This window comes from Myotis brandtii, unplaced genomic scaffold (genome assembly GCF_000412655.1).
Source record: "Myotis brandtii unplaced genomic scaffold, ASM41265v1 scaffold483, whole genome shotgun sequence".
Lineage (NCBI taxonomy): Eukaryota > Metazoa > Chordata > Mammalia > Chiroptera > Vespertilionidae > Myotis > Myotis brandtii.
Genome location: NW_005368456.1, coordinates 821,279 through 841,119, shown reverse-complemented (window position 1 = coordinate 841,119; position 19,841 = coordinate 821,279). Strand labels below are relative to the sequence as shown.

General features: G+C 44.4%; 1 pseudogene; it reads left to right on the top strand.

The window, feature by feature from the left end:
* The first annotated feature begins 328 nt into the window (after nucleotides 1-328).
* LOC102240863 lies at nucleotides 329-997 on the top strand (annotated as a pseudogene).
* The last annotated feature ends 18,844 nt before the right edge of the window (nucleotides 998-19,841 follow it).

The window sequence follows — 19,841 nt, the reverse complement described above, 5'->3', positions numbered from 1 at the left end:
CCACTGAATTTTGATATTTATAGGAGCTACCTAAGAAAGCTTACTCTCTAATATGCCTGTGAATCCTAGGGACCACAGGAAGTTGAGTTCAGAAGCAGACCCCCCTACCTGAAAGAGGAAACCTATGCCAAGTCCCATCAGAAGCTGAATTTGGGTGCAGCTCCTCCTTCTGGGAGAAGTGGGAGCCTCTGATCCCAAATAATTAATTGTCCAGGCAATCCAGAATGGATTCCAGGGATATTTTTAGGCAATCCTGCTTGTTGTACCTGAGTGGGACACTGAAATTAATCAAAAATCTGTCTGCAGAGTCTTTTCTGGTTGTTGCAGCGTGAAGAACCATGAGTAGCAAAGTCTCCCATAACACCCTGTACAAGGTGGTGCGGGAGGTCCTGCATGGGAACCAGCACAAGCACTGGAAGCTTTTGAAGATGGTGGAGCTGCAGATCAGCCTGAAGAACTATGACCTTCACAAGGACAAATGCACTGTCAAGCTTAAGTCCACTCTCCAGCCCAAGTTCTCTGTATGTGTTCTGGGGGCCCAGCAGCACTGTGATGAGGCCAAGGCCGTGGACATCTCCCACATGGACATCGAGAGGCTGAAGAAACTCAACAAGAATAAGAAACTGGTCAAGAAGCTGGCCAAGAAGTATGATGCCTTTTTGGCTTCAGAGTCTCTGATCAAGCAGATCCCATAAACCTGGGCCTAGGCCTGAATAAGGCAGGCAAGCTCCCTTCCTTGTTGACCCACAATGAGAACATGGTGGCCAAAGTCAATGAGGTGAAATCCACAATCAAGTTCCAGGTGAAGAGGGTGCTGTGTCTGGCAATTGCTGCTGGCCATGTGAAGATGACAGATGATGAGCTGTGTACAACATCCACTTAACTGTCAATTTCCTGGTGTCATTGCTCAAAAAGAACTGGCAGAATGTTAGGGCTTTGTACATCAAGAGCATCATGGGCAAGCCCCAGCACCTGTACTAAGACCCAGCTTAATAAACCATACTACTATTATTACAAAAAATCTGTCTGCCGATAAATCTAATTGTTTGCCAGGTCCTGTGACTACTCTGTTTTCAAAGTCGCCTTCCCCTCCATCTCCCTGGCCACTCCCCATTGGCCTCTCTCACATGTTCATGATCCCTTGTTTGGCCTATTGCACTCTCCCCTAACTCTTCTTCCTGCCTCCAATCATTCCTAAAGACAATCTATCTTGCATACCACAGCAAGCTTAATAGTCCTAAAATACAAGCCTGACCTTGTTACTTGTATCATCCAGGATAGGTTAGGCCAGTGGTCGGCAAACTGCGGCTCAGGAGCCACATGTGGCTCCTGAGCCGCAGTTTGCCGACCACTGGGTTAGGCTATGCTACAGCAACAGAGAAACCCAACATTCTTGGGACTTAAACAGCAAGGGCTTATTTCTCACTCTCACTACAAGTCCATCTTTGGCACCTGAGGATTCAGCTTTATATCATTATTTTCTCCACTCTGAGACCCAGGCTGATGAACCAGCCATAGTCAGAAGCATCGCTGAAGCTGTGGAAGAGAGGAGAGTCTATGGTCTCACATTGATAATTAAGTGCTTGCCTGGAGGTGGCAAAAGCTCATAGCTCATTAGGCAGAACTGATCTCATGGCCCCACCCACAGGTGGCCAGGACCTATGATCCTATAATGTATTCAGAAGGTGTGGACCCAGAAATATTCAGTGAATAACATTAAGGACTATTATATTGCTCTTTTGCTTAAAAATCAAGCAAGAAAATAAACTGATAATTTCCCCTGTTTTTCAGAATAAAGTAAAACTGTCTTACACTAAAAGACCTTCCATCTTCTCATTTAACTTCAAGTTACTAAATCAGCAATATTTTCTACTTTCTACATCACATTTCCAAAAGAATAAACTAACTGCATTTAACTATACAAATGGTCCTCATGCATTGCTGCCCTACCCCTCACACCTTTGGTCCTGCTGTTTTTCTCATCAACTTCTAGCCATTTCCCAGGCCAGATTCAGATGACATCCCTTCCATAAAGCCTCCTCCCACTCCCCAAGTCAGAAACAACCTCTTTTCTACATAATATCTTTATAAGGATCCAACTTGTGCCTCTTCGTGGTACTTAACACAATTTCTCTTCTTTCATAATGAAGAATATTTATAATTTAATCATAAAGCTAAAAAAAATACTTAAGAGATCAGTTAGTTCTTAGATCTTCCACACACCATTGCCAAGTCTTTTGTCATCTGTTTAAAAATCCACAGTTTGGGGGAACTCACTACCTCCCAGGTAAACCATTCTCCCCTTCCAAACTTGAACAGCTCTGATTATTTAAACAGCAACAACAAGAAGACATTTTAAAGCACTTCAGCATATGATGTTAGTACCTACCTGCCCTGTTTTCAAACAAGGAAACCAAGGCACCTTAAGAGAATGGGAAATTCTTCTTATAAAGAACAAGGGAAGTTCTGGTTTAGTTCATCTCACTGTGCTGCTCAGAGGTTTCTCAGCTCTGGACTCTGATGTGGATAATCTCCTAAGAGACTGAGAGGGATGGAAAGATACCAAGGCAACCACCTTGCATTGTTTACCAGAGAACTCAAGGGTGACTTTTGCACAGCTGTGCTGAGTGTGAGTGTTTAGACAGAAGGCTGTGTGGTCCCAGACAGATGTGGCTGCACCGCAACTCACTGTCAGACTGTCAACCTGGACTGCTGGGGGGAGGAGGGCCAGCAAGCAGAGGAAGCCTGCAAAAGACACTGCAAGCGAGCCCTGGCCTGGTGTCTTAGTTGGAGCATCGTCCCATGCACCAAAAGGTTGCGGGTTCGATTCCTTTGCATATGAGGCAAACAATCGATGTTTCTTTTTCACATCAATGTTTCTCTCTCTGTTCTTCCTTTTAAAAATTATTAGAAACATATCCTCAGATAAGAATTTTTAAAAAAGACACTTGAAGCAAATATGAGGACAAGAGCCTAACTAGCATTCGGTATGGCCTGGCTTCTGATGGCAAAAAATACCACCTCTATCTAGAAAGCATTCTTAGAATTTTCTGGTGCTTTCTTCAGTTGTCCTGTGGAAAACACACCTTTTGAAAAACACAGTTCTCAAAAAGAGCACAGATGGTGGAATCACTGCCTCTTACTCACTGTGTGGCCTTAAATAACTCACTTTACTTTCCTGGGTCCCATCTGTAAAATGAGGCAAGTAATACTTTCTCAGATTGTGATAAGAATCAAATAATAAACAGGAAGTGCCTTCCATGGCCTGGCTTGATAAATCATAGTTCCTTTTGGTCTTGCTCTAGACTAGAGCACCCAGGCCCCTGACCAGCGGGACCTCACACTTTTGAGCCCCTAGGCTCAGGTGTTCTCCTCTCCAAAGTGCCTAGGAGACATGCCCACTCAGAGACATCTTCAGCTTCTAGGCCACCCTCTCTGAATCCAGAACTCCAGAATCCACTGCCCACATGGTCCTAAACCCAACTCTAGGACCTTGCTTCCCCAGGTCTGTCCGATGGAGGACAAACCCTGATGCTAGTATGGATAGCCCTGGGCCAAGGGGCAGCTGTGTGCAGGGTGCAGACATGAGCTGGGGTAGGGATTGATTGGGTGTGGATGGATCTTTGTCATGAGGCTGGAGCCACATGCATACATGTCAGGCACTTACAAGACATTAGCAAGTAGGGGTGGGAAAAAGAAAAGGCAAGCTACAAGCCAAGAGCTTCATTTTTTGTACACTAACCTTGGACTTTACAAATGTTAGGGTCAGGTGTTGTTCTCTCTCTCTTCCTTTGTGTGTGTGTGTGTGTGTGTGTGTGTGTGTGTGTGTGTGTGTGTTTTATTGATTTCAGAGAGGAAGGGAGGGAAAGAGAGATAGAAACATCAACAATGAGAGAGAATCATTGATCGGCTGCCTCCCACTGGGGATTGAGCCCTCAACCCAGGCATGTGCCCTTAACCTGGATTGAACCCTGAACCCCTCAGTCTGCAGGCTGACACTCTATCCACTGAACCAAACAAGCTAGGGCTCTCTTTCTCATTCTAATCCTAATCTAATCTGATCTTATCTAATGCATGATTCTAAAGCTACAGTAGTTCTTTCTTTTTTATGGCTGAATAATACTCTATTGTAGGTGTACACTACAATTTGTTTATTCATTTATCTGTTGATGGACATTTGGTTTTTCTATATTTTTACTATTGTCAATAATGCAGCTATGAACATTGTTGTACAAGTATCTGAGTCCCTGTATTCAACTCTCTTGGGTATATACATAAGAGTGGAATTGTTGGATCATATGAATTCTGTTTAACTTGTTGAGAAATCATCAAACTGTTTTGCATGGTTGCTGCACCATTTTACATTTCCACCAGCTACATACGAGGATTCCATTTCTCCTCATCCTTGCCAACACTTGTATTTTTCATTTTTTAGAATTATAGCCATTATGGTGAGTGGGAAGTGGTATCACTTTGTATTTGCATTTTCCTATTTAGTGATATTGAGCATCTTCTCTTGTGTTTATTGGTTACTTGTATATCTTCTTTGGAGTAGGGTCAGGGTAGCTAATATTCTGGGGATAGTGAAAGGGAAGTAAACTAAGAGTAGCTCAAAATTACTATCTCCCAGGGCACTTCTGGGTGGGGTCCCTCATACTGCTCCTGGCTCACCTCCTTGAAGCCAGGGTGGCAAGCCTCTATCAGCAGAATCACTCAGACAACTTCATGCCCTAGAGTTTGGGCCCATTACACACCACCCACTGAACACTCCTCCCCAACCCAACTCCTCCCAACACACATAAACACACCCCATTCTCACTGTCAGCCCCAGGATTATGTAGCAGCATCTGAGACTTGGATTCCCTTTATGGAGCAGCCCCAACCCTTGGTATATTATCTGAACCAGGCCCCAAGAAAACTACACCACAGAATGCCCACTAAACACAAAGGCTGAATACCCAGGCTTAGGGATGCCAGGGGCAGCCACATCCCATCCAGGTGAGCTGCTCCAGACTCAGCCCTGCTCCTTTTAACCTCTCCACACATAACTTTCAGTAAAAGGAAAGAAGTCATAGGGAGGAAAGAGCCAACACCCACTCTTCTATCCATTTGCCATATGAGGCTCTGAGGGTGAAGCACTTGCCCAAGGTCACAGCCCAACACGGGTCTAGAGCTTGAGTCCTCAACTTCCTATACACTGCTTCTCAAGCACAATAGGACAGAAAAAATGTTTAGACATTCTTATGCCAAGACCTCCAATTCAGGCCATGATCTGAGTTAAGATCAGTTTATTCTGTGCCTTGATTTTCTTACTACAAAATGAGATTGATAACAACTGCCCTTCTTTCGCCCTAAGTGAACTGATATGGAATAAAGTGTGCGTGTGTGCGCGCACGCTTTGCGCTCACTGGAAGGCAGTAGCTATATAAATATATGTGAGTTTGTACTTGCACTTTTTTTCTTCATGACCTAGTTGAGGTGGAAAAGCATTTTGGGACTAGGTGAAAATGGCACATACTAATTCTACCTGCTCCTTCCTGCACAGTCCAGTCTGATGTTCCCCAGTAAAATGAGTCCCTTTAACTCTAAGAAAGAAATAGATTTTGTTCTATCAGGAACATTCAAACCACACTAGGTGTGAGCGCAAAGCTGTGGGTCGATATGTGGGACTGGGGCTATGTCAGTGAAAATGACAGCTGTGGGTGAAGCAATTTGGTGGTCTGCCATGTGCCCCAGACTGGCACCCGGAGACCAGGGCTCAAGGACAGATGGGCCACCAAACAGCTGGAGTGGCACCTTGAACAAGTTCCTCCCCTGCTCAGGGCATCAGTTTTTCCATCAGCAAAATGAAGGGGTTAGACTGGACTGGCAGATTCAATTAAAAACAAACAAACAAAAAAACCCCAGCAAGAATCCCTTTTAAAGATAAAATCTCATGCAGATCTCCAATGTATAAAAGCAGATAAAAATGGAACCACTCTGACTAAAGGGACCCTCCCCCAACCTCACCTGCAACTATTTGCTCTGCCTCCAGCTCACTGGAGTGAAACTCTTCTAATTAAAATATTGTATGGTTCTATGTTGTGAGAGCAACCAGTTAGATCTAGAAAGGAAAAAAAAAGGCTAGCAGGGTAGTAGAAAGACAAGGACAGGTGCCTGGGGAGAAGGGAAGGAGTGGGTGGAGAGAGTGGGGAAGGTTTGGGCACTGAGTTTAGACAAGAGCCTGCTTTTTCATGTCAAATTCCCAGAGGAAACTGAGGCCAGACTGCTAGGATATAAACTTTGTAACTTTTTGAATCAGGACGTTTTGAAAAACATAATCAGGAAATGATTATAGAGTGCTTGGAGCTCTTCAGAGACAAGCCACATTTAAATGCAAGTTATTATTACCTCCATGGAGCTCTTTTTTGATTACCACTGTGCTTGAAAATGTGGGCAGACCACTTTTATTTTTCAAAACTCAGGTGTTTAAAATAATATTCACATGCACAATACTTATTCCTGCCCCTTATCAGCTAATTCTCAGCTTCCTTCTCACTGAATAATTTGAATGTTCAAAGAGATATTTTGCTAGCTCTATCAGTAAAATTAGCAGTCCCTTATTAAAGAGTCTGGCCCTTCCAGCTCACTCTCCTCCCATTATTTTTGAAGGGCTGTTAAATTAACAGTGAAAACGATATTATATTTGGAATTTTAAATGTCAGTACCAAATATAATACAAGAGAGGACCTTATCAAGAGACTGAATAAATCAGGATATTTGGTTTCTTGATATAGGGCCTGCTTTTTACTCTCAAAAGTCAACCCACAAAAATGCAGAATGTTCTCTCAGAACTAAGCGCCTTGAGCACTCACCTTGTACTGGAAGAGCAGAGAACTCAAGAGTCAGAAAGTGTGGTTCCAGTGCTAGTTTTACTGTGCATGGATTGCTTGACCTGGTCAAATCATTTCACTGGCCATCAGTTTTCTCCTCTGTAAAATGGGTTGTCTCCCTGCCCTGTCTTCTTCACAAGGCTGCTCTGAGGGATCCAAATGAAGTGATGCAGAAAGCCTGCCTAACCAGCATGAGTGGAGGCTAAGAGCACAGGCTCTGAATGAAATCCGACAGACCTGGTCCTGCTACTTCCTAGCTGTGAGACCTGAAATAAATTGCTGATCTGCTCTGAACCTCCTGTTCCTCATCAGAGAAACGAGGTGATTACTAGTATTTTTCTCATAGGGTTGTTCTGAGGATTTAAAGCCCAAAGCCTGGCCCATAGTAAAGGCTCATTCGGTGTTGGCACTTGAAGCTGTAACGCTCCATGTCCCCAGGGGGTCCTGTTATTTCTCCCTAGTTCTGCTTTCAGTGCACAACAGACCTAAAGATAACCATTCATGTATTGTCTCTGAACCACCTGGGCACTTTTACTCGACCGAAAAGAAAAAGGAAATACACTGTGGCCCAGAATGGGGCTCCAGAGAAATCCAAAATGAGCTGTGGTCTAAAAGCGACTTCTCTCCAAGCCTATTTTTAACCAGCTGTGAACTTCTCCAATACGCAAAGAGTGATGCTGTGCTCCCTGAATAGCTCCTCTGACGAGCTGCTGCCCACTGCTGTTACTATGTGAATTTATGGAGTTCTGGTCTCACACTTCATTAAAGAAATATACGGCAGCGCTAAGACAGGGGAAGCAGACACCTATAACTCTTGTCCCAGTCTCCCAATTATAAATCTTTCTGCCTCATTCACCAAGAGGAGCAACTGAAGAGATGACATCACCTGCTCCTTTGTGGTGGGGTCTCAACTTTTAAACTGTTTGCAACAGGCGACTTTATTAAGATCGCCCCAACAAAAGGCCTGGCCCAAAGCATACACCTAACTTTGTTAAGAATGCTTTCAGTTGCAAGTAACAGAAAATTTAACTACAATGACTTAAACAAATGGAAGTTTATTTTTCTCACATAAAATATACAGAAGTAATTGATGCTCATGTCATTAGTGGCTTGATAAAGTCACTACAGTTCTATTAAGTTGAAATTGCCTGGGCTTTTTCCTCATGGTTACATACTGGCTGCTGAAGCTACAACCATCATACATGTAACCCAGTGAAAAGAATGAGGAAAGGAAAATGTTGGCATCTATGTGAGGGAATAAAAATATTTTGGGATCCCCTACAGCAATTTTACCCTTTTACCTTATTGGCTAGAACTGGGTCAAATGGCCACCGTTGTTTGAAGGTGATTAGGAATAAAAGGTTTGGAAATGAAAGTTGAATCACCTGCCACAGTTCCTATTCTGCCACAGGTGTGCAATACAAAGAAACAAAAGTGAATGACTGAATGATGACTAAAGAAAGAAAGGAAAAAATGATTGACACAGAGGCCTACTTTTAGGCTGACACAACTTGCCTGTCATTATTTCTAATTCCCTATCCAGGTGTCACACATTCCCATCCCCTTGCTGGCCACCTAAATAGTCCCATAGAACAATTTTTCCTCTTATTTTTAACTTCCTACTCACTTGTCTATTTTATTGACTACTGTTTATGCCCTTAGTGGCAAAGTGTGTGTCTTATTAACCACTGTTACAGTGCCTAGAATATACTAGCTAATCTAATTGTTGCTAGTTTGTTGAATATGCTCTCATGAAAAATTCTAATAAAGTCTCTCAAATATATGTAAAGCCTTTCAAATCTCTCTATTGAGTTGGTCTATCAAAAAAAATAGAACAAAGGTGATATAGTCAAATAAGCTTGAGAGTCTAATTGTGTGATTTCCCTTATAAATCAAAGAATTCACAGAAATTATTTTTATCCTGTTAGTCTAAAATACTGCATACTTAATTGTAGCATTAAATCTGTGGGTCCTTCTGAAGACTTTGACCTAAGTAATGAATGATGTATCAAAACCAGAGAAGCGTGTTAAAAAAATTCAAAAGAAGAGCACTATGATTAAGGTGTTAGAGAGAGTAGGATGCCCAGCAAGGGATGCCTAAACTGGCTATTGACCGACCTCCCTTCTTGTCTTGGGATGGCCCTGGATGTCTTCTCCTCAATTTCTAACTGACTCTATCCTTCAGTCCCCACTTTAGTAAGCGTCTTCATTGTGTTGGGTTTTGGAAGATAAGTGGAGTTTGAATATGCACACGTGTGATAAGAACAGCATGAGAAAGGGCATGATAGCAGGAAAGCATAGAATCAGAGTAGGTGCCTGGGATTAGAGAAGATAGGATTAGATAGAGTGCTGAAAGAGGACATAGTGCTGGGGAATCCGGTAGGGGTCAGATCATAATTAACAAGGGTCTTAAATGTGCAACTAAAAAAGTCAGATACAAGAGGGAGCCATTTGTGTGTGTGTGTGTGTGTGTGTGTGTGTGTGTGTGTGTGTGATCATATAGAACAGGCTGTAGTTTTGTAAAATTTTCACCTAGTAATAGATGTGTATATGAAATGGAGAGTTGAAGAGATCAAAGCTTGAGAGATCAGTTAAAAGCTCATTGCTATAGCTAAAAAAAAAGAGAGAGAGAAGAAGCAGATTTGAACTAAGCCAGTGGTAGCATGAGTGTGGCTGGAGACTATATTGTGACATTAAAGTGAGATATGTAACTGGTCACTCCACCGGGCATACAAACCAGACCAGCTGAAGTACTGGTCAAGGAGAGAAAAATTCAGAAAGACTAGTTAAAGAGAAATATAATAAGTCTCAATTATGGTTTCAAGATCATCCTGAAGAAGATCTGACTGCTTGAAATTTATCTCCCCTCATAAAAAGAAAAACAAAACAAAACTGAGAACATCTATTTCTTACAAAGATTATATCCTATTGTAGTATGGGAAGAAGATAAAGACAAAGAACAGATATGCAGGGAGTGCCTAGTAGATGTCTAATACAGTCCACCCCTTGTACCAGGGCAGATCCCCTTGGACTCACATGTTTCTTGTTTCAGTTTTATGTAGATTCTGGTGAACTACATAGGTTCAAATTGACAATCTCTTGTTCACACTGAACACTGCCTATCTCCTATCCCAGCGCTTTCTTATCAACACTGCTGCAGGACCAGGTCAGTATACCAAAATATGCATGCACAGGCTAGAAGTGCAGGGGATTAAACATTCTGTGGAGTAATCTTCTAACCAATGGGCAACATAAGCCAGGAAATGAGCTCTTTTCTCCCCCCATGAATGGATTAGCTTTAAACACAGTTTCTAAGGCTGCTTAGATGTGTGGTCCCACTTATTGAGCAATCAGTATCACTTAGTAATGACCAGCTCAGTAACCATTTTTATGTTTTCTGGAACATTAACATGATGGTTGGAATTCTGGCCACCATCTTGGACCATGAATATTGGGTCCGTGCTCCAGGGATGGCAGAGGCAAGACTCAAGATGAAGGGCACCTACAGCTTCAAGAGCAAGGCGCTTGTCCATTCCAACTCACGTGATTTTACTCTCTGCAGGGGCTGTCTCCAGATTTTGCAGCTATGTGCAAGAAGGTTGCATATCTGCCCAGCCAGTGTGGCTCAGTGATTGAGCATTGACCTATGAATCAGGAGGTCACAATTCAATTCCTGCTCAAGGCACATGCCCAGGTTGCAGGCTCTATCACCATCATTGATGTTTCTATCTCTCTCTCCCTCTCCCTTCCTGTCTGAAATCAATAAAAATCTATTTTTTTTAAAAAAAAAAGAAGGCTGCATATCAGGAACGACTTCAGACTTGTGTGCCACCGTAAGTCTTTCCAAATGTGTGTCTTCTTTCTGCATCATGAGTGCAATGTTTTCCTTCTTTTGCATAATAGAATTTTTTTAAAAGAGCCCATATTGAGGCTTTTTCTCATCCCTCATCACCTAATGAGAAGTCACGCCAGGCTTGGTGTATGTCCATAGACAGGATAGAGGGTTTCTTGTAGGTTCTTCTGAGAGTCCTATGTTTCTGTTAGAGCACACCTCTAACAACCTTTGCTGGAGGAGCGGTGTCTGTGTGGTGCATATACATCTCCCTGGCCAAATGCCGCTGTTGAGTCATTTCTCTAGGAAAGTCCTACTTTTGCCACCTCATCATATCCCCATGAGGAGGGGATGATTTTGTTGTTAATTTGACATTGCCTACACATTTGCACTGGCCAGAGTCTAAGCTACAGTTTTAAAAACTAGACATTTCCTCCACTTGTTAATGACTCAAAAGAGAAAGGTCCAGGGTGCCCAATAATTCATGGTGTGGCCAGAGCTCCTGGAGCAGATCACAGCTCCTTTTGGCTTGCTTTGAGCTGCCTTTTAACTGTGTTATTCCCTGGGGGGTGGAGAGATGGAGGAAATTGAGTTTAAAACCAATGCACCAACAGCCAAACAACCTCAAATTAAGTATTCTTTCAGCAGCAGGAAGTAGAAAGAATATTACAATGACACAATTATATTTTCCAAACAACTGGGTAAATTTTTACTCACCCACTTTGGGGGAAATCGGTAACAGTGTTTTTTCCCAAGCCAGTTTCTTTCAGAGTCCCAGCCAGTTCTGTGCACGGCTTCCAAAAATGTTTATGCATGCGGATTTGGGATTATCCACTATTTATTGTTACTTTTAGTGTTGCCACCCTTCCTCTGCCCTCTCAGTGTGTGGAATGGTAACTCCACTACAATACTATTTCTCCCTCCCTTCCCTGCACGCCCACTGCATCTGATTCAGGCTGTCTCTGTGAACCAGAGTGAGGCCAGAATCAGGGAGGAGAGCCTGCAACTCTCTGGGATGCTAATCTGGACAAAGCACTCCCCACTTCCACTGTATGGTAGGTTCACCTGCCTGTCGCCTTCTCTGCTTTCAGTTCTTCCTCAGAGCAGCAGGAAAGAGAGAGGTCGTGGCCCTGCTCAGCTACATGGAACTAAAGAGATCAGAAATGCCTTTGCAAGCTTAGGGGAGGCGAAAGAAAGGCAAGCTCCTTTCTCTGGAAGGATCCTACTAGGAAATGAAGCTTAACGGGGGAGTGTGGAGTAGTCATAAAAAGAGATAAAAGGTCAGATGGATCTGTCAGTTCTTCAGCGACATTCTTCATCTTTAGACCCATGTCCCTCCAGTGGCGAATTAGCAGCTGTCCTTTTTTCTCCCCTTCATTTCTCTCTCTTCTTTTCCTGAAGCACATCTTAGAAAGAGAAAGCCCTTCTAATGAGGCAAGACGAGCGAGACATTAGCCCCTAGCACCAATTTGAGTGCAGGCAGTTGAAAGCATCCCGGGCAGTCTGTGAACCCCACCTGCAGGGCCCATCTGCTCGCTTTATGAAACATTTGGCCCTTGCTCTGAAACTTTAAAAAAAAATATAAGCAAGCATTCTCTTTATCAAAAGTGCACTCTCTCACAGAGGCAAGAGGTTGGGCTTTCTAAATATTCCTTGGCTCTGGGCAAAAGAAGAAAACAATGTTTCCTAATTTACAGCATGCACTCCGTCCTAGCATCTCATTTGTCTGTCTTTCACTTCTTGAATGTGAGACACGTCCAAGTTGCCAGAGGCTAGAAGTACAGAGAGGAGTTAGACACAATCCAGTACTCTAAGGGTTTAGTCTAGGAGGGCAGAGAAAGGCACACACACAAATAACTTGTACACAAGATCAAAAGTAACTGTTCTATCTCTCATCGGGAGCAGGGGCAGAAGATGGGGGTGAGAAGGCATCCTATATAATAAAGAGGTAATATGCAAATTGACCATCACACCCTCAAACAAGATGGCTGCCACCATGTGGGCAAAGATGGCTGCCACAAGATGGCCGGCAAGGGAGGGCAGTTGTGGGCGATCAGGCCTGCAGGGGAGGGGGGCATGTGGGGGGGGCCAGGCCTGCAGAGCAACCAGTCCTGCAGAGGAGGGCAGTTGGGGGCGACCAGGCCAGGAGGGGAGGGCAGTTGGGGGCAACCAGGCCTGCAGGGAGGACAGTTAGGGGGACCAGGCCAACAGGGGAGGGAAGTTGGGGGTGACCAGGCCTGCAGGGGAGAGCAGTTGGAAGCAACCAGGACTGCAGGGAGGACAGTTAAGGGGACCTGGTCAGCAGGGGAGGGCAGTTAGGGGCAACCAGTCCTGCAGAGGAGGGCAGTTGGGGGCGACCAGGCCAGGAGGGGAGGGCAGTTGGGGGCAACCAGGCCTGCAGGGAGGACAGTTAGGGGGACCAGGCCAACAGGGGAGGGAAGTTGGGGGCGACCAGGCCTGCAGGGGAGAGCAGTTGGAAGCAACCAGGACTGCAGGGAGGACAGTTAAGGGGACCTGGTCAGCAGGGGAGGGCAGTTAGGGGCAACCAGTCCTGCAGGGGAGGGCAGTTGGGGGTGACCAGGCCGGCAGGGGAAGGAAGTAGGGGCAACCAGGCTGGCAGGGGAGCTGTTAGGGGTGACCAGGCCTGCAGGGGAGGGCAGTTGGGAGCAACCAGGCCTGCAGGGAGGACAGTTAGGGGGACCAGGCCAGCAGGGGAGGGCAATTGGGGGTGACCAGGCCTGCAGGGGAGGGCAGTTGGAAGCAACCAGGACTGCAGGGAGGACAGTTAAGGGGATCTGGTCAGCAGGGGAGAGCAGTTGGGGGCGACTAGGCCTACAGGGGAGGGCAGTAGGGGGTGACCAGGCCAGCAGGGGAGGGCAGTTAGGGGCAACCAGTCCTGCAGGGGAGGGCAATTGGGGGCAATTGGGCTGGCAGGGGAGCAGTTAGGCATCGATCAGGCTGGCAGGGGGTTGTTTAGGGGGGGATCAGGCTAGCAGGCAGAAGTGGTTAGGGGCAATCAGGCAGGCAGGCGAGTGGTTGAGAGCCAGCATTCCCGGATTATGAGAGGGATGTCCGACTGCCAGTTTATCGGGCCTAATCAGGCAGTCAAACATCCCCTGAGTGGTCCCAGATTGGAGAGGGTGCAGACTGGACTGAGGGACACCACCCCCCCAGTTCACGAATTTCATGCACCAGACCTCTGGTTCTTATTAGAATCACTTTAGTAGCTTTACCAAAATGTGTTGAACTCCCCACAGACACACACACTTGAACTTCTTATTCAGAATGATTCTGATTCATTCTTTGTTGGGAATAATTATACCTCCTTCATCTATCTCAACAGAGCGCCTTATGCTTTAGAGGAAATCCAGACAAGAGGTGCTGCGCCTCTGCCTGAACAAAGACAGGGGCAGTCAAGGTAGAGAGTGATAAGCTCTCAAAGGCAGCTAAGTGGAGAGGAATGCTGAAGAGTTTGTGTTAGGACAAGAAGAAAGGTTTGGAGACAGGTAAATGACACACTGGCCATAACGTGCTTTTTCACTGTGCATCAAAGTCAGGTTTTGAGAGTAGAACTCAGATCCTTAAAAAACCTGTTTTAGCCCTATCTGATTTGACTCAGTGGATAGAGCATCGGCCTGTGGACTGAAGGGCCCCAGGTGCAATTCCCAGTCAGGGCACATGCCTGGGTTGCAGGCAATCCCAGTAGGGGGTGTGCAGGAGGCAGCTGATCAATGATTTTCTCTCATCATTGATGTTTCTATCTCTCTCTCCCTCCTTCTCCCTTCCTCTCTGAAATCAATAAAAATATATATTTTAAAAAATTATAAAAAACAAACAAACCTGTTTGAGAGAGAGAGAAAGAGAGAGAGAGAGAGAGAGAGAGAGAGACTGCCATTATTATGTACCCAGTGTCTCTTATTTAATAACTACCCTGGTTTCTGACAGGGCACAAAATCAGTCATCTGAATTTCCCAGCCTCTGCTGCAGCTTAGTGTGCCTATATGACTAAGTCCTCATCAGTGAGAAGTCAGCAGATATATGTGTGACTTCCAGAAACTCTGCTTAGGGGGAACACTTTTCCTCTTTTCATCCTTTCTCATACTCAGACTGAAGATGTAATGGCTAGAGCTCCCACAGCAGCCATCTTAGTCCTTTGGGTGACCTTGCACATGAAGGCAAATCAGTAGAGCAATAAGAGAGAAGGAATCTATGTCTCTGATCCATGGGACTCTAGCTCCCTATCTCAGGCTGCCTAACTCAGATGTTTTTTAGGTAATTTGTATTAGTTTCTAATTGCTGCTTTAACAAATTATCACTAACTTAATGGCTTAAAATGGCACAATTTTTTATATATACATATCTTAGAGTCCTGTAAATCAGAATTCTGACAGGGATCTCACTGGCCTAAGATCAGGATATCTGCAGGGTAGATCCTCTTTTGGAGACTTAAGGGAAAATATGTTTCCCTGTCTTTGCCAGTTTCTAGAAGCTGCCCACATTCCTTGGATCATGGTCTCTTCTACCTTTAAAGCCAATAAAGTTGTACCAATCCTTCTCATGCTGCCATGACTCTGATTCTTTCTTCAGGTTCCCTCTTCCTCCTTTAAGGATCCTTGAGATTACTTTAGGCCCACCTAGCTAATACAGGATTACCTCCAGGGGTGACCGGGCCTGCAGGGGAGGGCAGTTGGGGGGATCAGGCCTTCAGGGGAGGGCAGTTGGGAGCGACCAGGCCTGCAGAGAAGGGCAGTTGGGGGTGACCAGGCCTGCAGGGAGAACAGTTAGGGGGACCAGGCCTGCAGGGGAGGGCAGTTAGGGGCAACCAGTCCTGCAGGGGAGGGCAATTGGGGGCAATTGGGCTGGCAGGGGAGCAGTTAGGCATCGATCAGGCTGGCAGGGGATTGTTTAGGGGGTGATCAGGCTAGCAGGCAGAAGTGGTTAGGGGCAATCAGGCAGGCAGGCGAGTGGTTGAGAGCCAGCATTCCCGGATTATGAGAGGGATGTCCGACTGCCAGTTTATCGGGCCTAATCAGGCAGTCAAACATCCCCTGAGTGGTCCCAGATTGGAGAGGGTGCAGACTGGACTGAGGGACACCACCCCCCCAGTTCACGAATTTCATGCACCAGACCTCTGGTTCTTATTAGAATCACTTTAGTAGCTTTACCAAAATGTGTTGAACTCCCCACAGACACACACACTTGAACTTCTTATTCAGAATGATTCTGATTCATTCTTTGTTGGGAATAATTATACCTCCTTCATCTATCTCAACAGAGCGCCTTATGCTTTAGAGGAAATCCAGACAAGAGGTGCTGCGCCTCTGCCTGAACAAAGACAGGGGCAGTCAAGGTAGAGAGTGATAAGCTCTCAAAGGCAGCTAAGTGGAGAGGAATGCTGAAGAGTTTGTGTTAGGACAAGAAGAAAGGTTTGGAGACAGGTAAATGACACACTGGCCATAACGTGCTTTTTCACTGTGCATCAAAGTCAGGTTTTGAGAGTAGAACTCAGATCCTTAAAAAACCTGTTTTAGCCCTATCTGATTTGACTCAGTGGATAGAGCATCGGCCTGTGGACTGAAGGGCCCCAGGTGCAATTCCCAGTCAGGGCACATGCCTGGGTTGCAGGCAATCCCAGTAGGGGGTGTGCAGGAGGCAGCTGATCAATGATTTTCTCTCATCATTGATGTTTCTATCTCTCTCTCCCTCCTTCTCCCTTCCTCTAATAAAAAAATAAAAATATATATTTTAAAAAATTATAAAAAACAAACAAACCTGTTTGAGAGAGAGAGAAAGAGAGAGAGAGAGAGAGAGAGAGAGAGACTGCCATTATTATGTACCCAGTGTCTCTTATTTAATAACTACCCTGGTTTCTGACAGGGCACAAAATCAGTCATCTGAATTTCCCAGCCTCTGCTGCAGCTTAGTGTGCCTATATGACTAAGTCCTCATCAGTGAGAAGTCAGCAGATATATGTGTGACTTCCAGAAACTCTGCTTAGGGGGAACACTTTTCCTCTTTTCATCCTTTCTCATACTCAGACTGAAGATGTAATGGCTAGAGCTCCCACAGCAGCCATCTTAGTCCTTTGGGTGACCTTGCACATGAAGGCAAATCAGTAGAGCAATAAGAGAGAAGGAATCTATGTCTCTGATCCATGGGACTCTAGCTCCCTATCTCAGGCTGCCTAACTCAGATGTTTTTTAGGTAATTTGTATTAGTTTCTAATTGCTGCTTTAACAAATTATCACTAACTTAATGGCTTAAAATGGCACAATTTTTTATATATACATATCTTAGAGTCCTGTAAATCAGAATTCTGACAGGGATCTCACTGGCCTAAGATCAGGATATCTGCAGGGTAGATCCTCTTTTGGAGACTTAAGGGAAAATATGTTTCCCTGTCTTTGCCAGTTTCTAGAAGCTGCCCACATTCCTTGGATCACGGTCTCTTCTACCTTTAAAGCCAATAAAGTTGTACCAATCCTTCTCATGCTGCCATGACTCTGATTCTTTCTTCAGGTTCCCTCTTCCTCCTTTAAGGATCCTTGAGATTACTTTAGGCCCACCTAGCTAATACAGGATTACCTCCAGATTTTAATGTCAGTTTATTAGCAAGCTTAACCCCACCTGCCTCCTCAATGCCCCTTTTCCAAGCAACCTAAAATATTCATAGGTTCAGGATTGAGTTAGGACATGGACATCTTTTGTGAGGCCATTATTCTGTACCACAGTGGTAGAGCAATAAACTTCTATCCTATCCAAACCATTGTTTTTCAGGTATCTGTTGCCCATAGCTGAGCCCAATGCATTTCTATAACAGACATTTGCTGAATACCCACTCTGTACATGTCATTGCCAGGCCTGGTGGTGCCGGATGTGCTCAGACAACCCTGAATGATGCTGATACTCATGATCCTTCAGATGCTGTGAGACCCACCTTGCAACAGCAACTGGCCATAGAAGCATCCACACATCACTCAGTGCCATGGGAGCAGAAAGAGGCTGTTCAACAAAGAACTGACCACAACTCCTGCTCCCCAACACCTGTAGGCAGACTTGCCTCAGCACAGAGAAAGGAAGGGACTTGCCCAAATTCCCACAGCAAGTTTAACAGCATTGCTAGGACTGAAGCCCAGGTTCTCTGAATACCAGTCCTGCATGACATCTTTTCCTTAGCCACTGGGTTTGTCAAGGAAGGGTGTGTTGAACATATTCCCACAGTTCCATGGTCCTAGGCACCCAGCTCACATACCTGGGCACAGGCCAAAGACCATGTTTACCTCTATCACAATGATTCTGATGACACTAAATGTTCACAGCATTCGGCTGGACTGCCTATATTCCCTTTCTATCTCTGGGATATGCAAGGGAAAGTCCCCTGGTATGCAGATTATCCACTTCCTGCCGCTCATACCCTCATGCTTCAGTTCTCATGTTTGTTAAATGGGGAACTATTAGGACTTAATAGGATTTACTATGTAACATGGATATAAGACCAAGTTAAAGGCTCAAGCCTGGGAGGTTATGCATTTCAGTGCCATCTCTGAATGTATTCTCATCTTTCTGGGTGTCAACATTCCCATCTTAAAAAATGGTGAAATAGCAAATGTGCTTCAAAATAATTACAAGAAGCAGCTAATAAAACTCATTGTAAAGCACATTAGCACCACACAATGTCACCTAATTGCTAGTAATAAAACATTGAGCAACTAGGAATCTAGCACACCCCTTCGGCTCTGAGTCACACTCCCTAGTAACATTGAGTGGAAATGAGGGGAACCAGAACCAGGTCAGGATACAGAGCTGCGAGGGGCCCGACAGCCCACCTAGCATATAGGTGTGCCTGAGAGCCGATGGGTTGGAAAGACCTTCACAGAGCCATTTGCTGAAACCCTTTGCTCTGCTGTTTCTAAGGACCTGATTTCCCAAGCTCTCTTTGGTAACTATTTTTGGGTTACACACCCCAGGTATATGGAAAGACCTCCCTTATGTAATTTAAGTGCACTTGCTTTTGTCTTCAATGGGAATTGAAAAAAGCTATTCACACCCCCACATCCCTGCACCCCACCCTTACAGTAATATCCTTTCTGATGTCTAGTGACCCATATTGAGATAGCTCTTCCGTAGCATTTCCTAATGCTCATTGCACATAAATGCAGTGGGTTTGGGGTTCTTTGTTGTTGTTTTTTAATCCAAGAGTTTCTACATTGAGTTAAAAATGCTAGAGTCTGAGAATTTTAGAGCTGGATGGAGTACTAGAGATAACTTCTTCCAAACATCTAGATTTTGCACACTAGAAGACAGGCTCCGGGTATATGGTCTTGCTTAAGTTACACAGTTGAGACAAAGAATTGTAAACAAGCCCTACGGAATTTTGATAATAATGTATCAGTAAATAGTATTTAACTTATGCTGATTTTTAATTTTTGCTTTCTCTACATAATGCCTTCTGATATTTGTATGGTACTCTGATATTTATTTAGAGCATAAGCAGTCGTCCCCCCATCTTGTGTAATAGTTATTTACTCTTCTATCAGAGAATTCATTTTCCCTCAATGAAGTACATTAATCCTGCACATTCATGTCAACTTCTGTAATTTAAGGGTCATACTGAATTTCAATTCTACTTTACTTGACTTCATCTAATGTTTATGGAACAGTTTCCATAAGCCAGGCACTGTCACATAGTACCTTATCTGACCCTCAAAACAATCCTATCTTGAGGATGATATTATCCATATCTTAAGAGTTGAAATAAAACAAGGCACAGGAAGGTTAAGTAGCAGACCCAAGATTATCTATTTGCTGATATCTATGTCTTCTGCTTTGTACTCATAGAAGCATATGACCTCTCACAAAATGTCAGTATCCCACCTAAATTCTTATCATAGTAATTCAGGCAATGATTCTCCCCTTCTGATACCCCTACCATAGATGTAAATATCAAGTAGCATAATTAGCCAAGGCTTATCCATAGATAATTTTATATATATCTCAAGTTAAAGGTGAATGATAATTCAACACTCCTCAAAATGTAGGTCAATGAGAAGAGAATATGACCCAACACGAAGAAAGATTTTGAGAAGAGGGTGAACTGCAGAATGCCTAAAACAACTGGGGATAATTAGCTGGAAAAC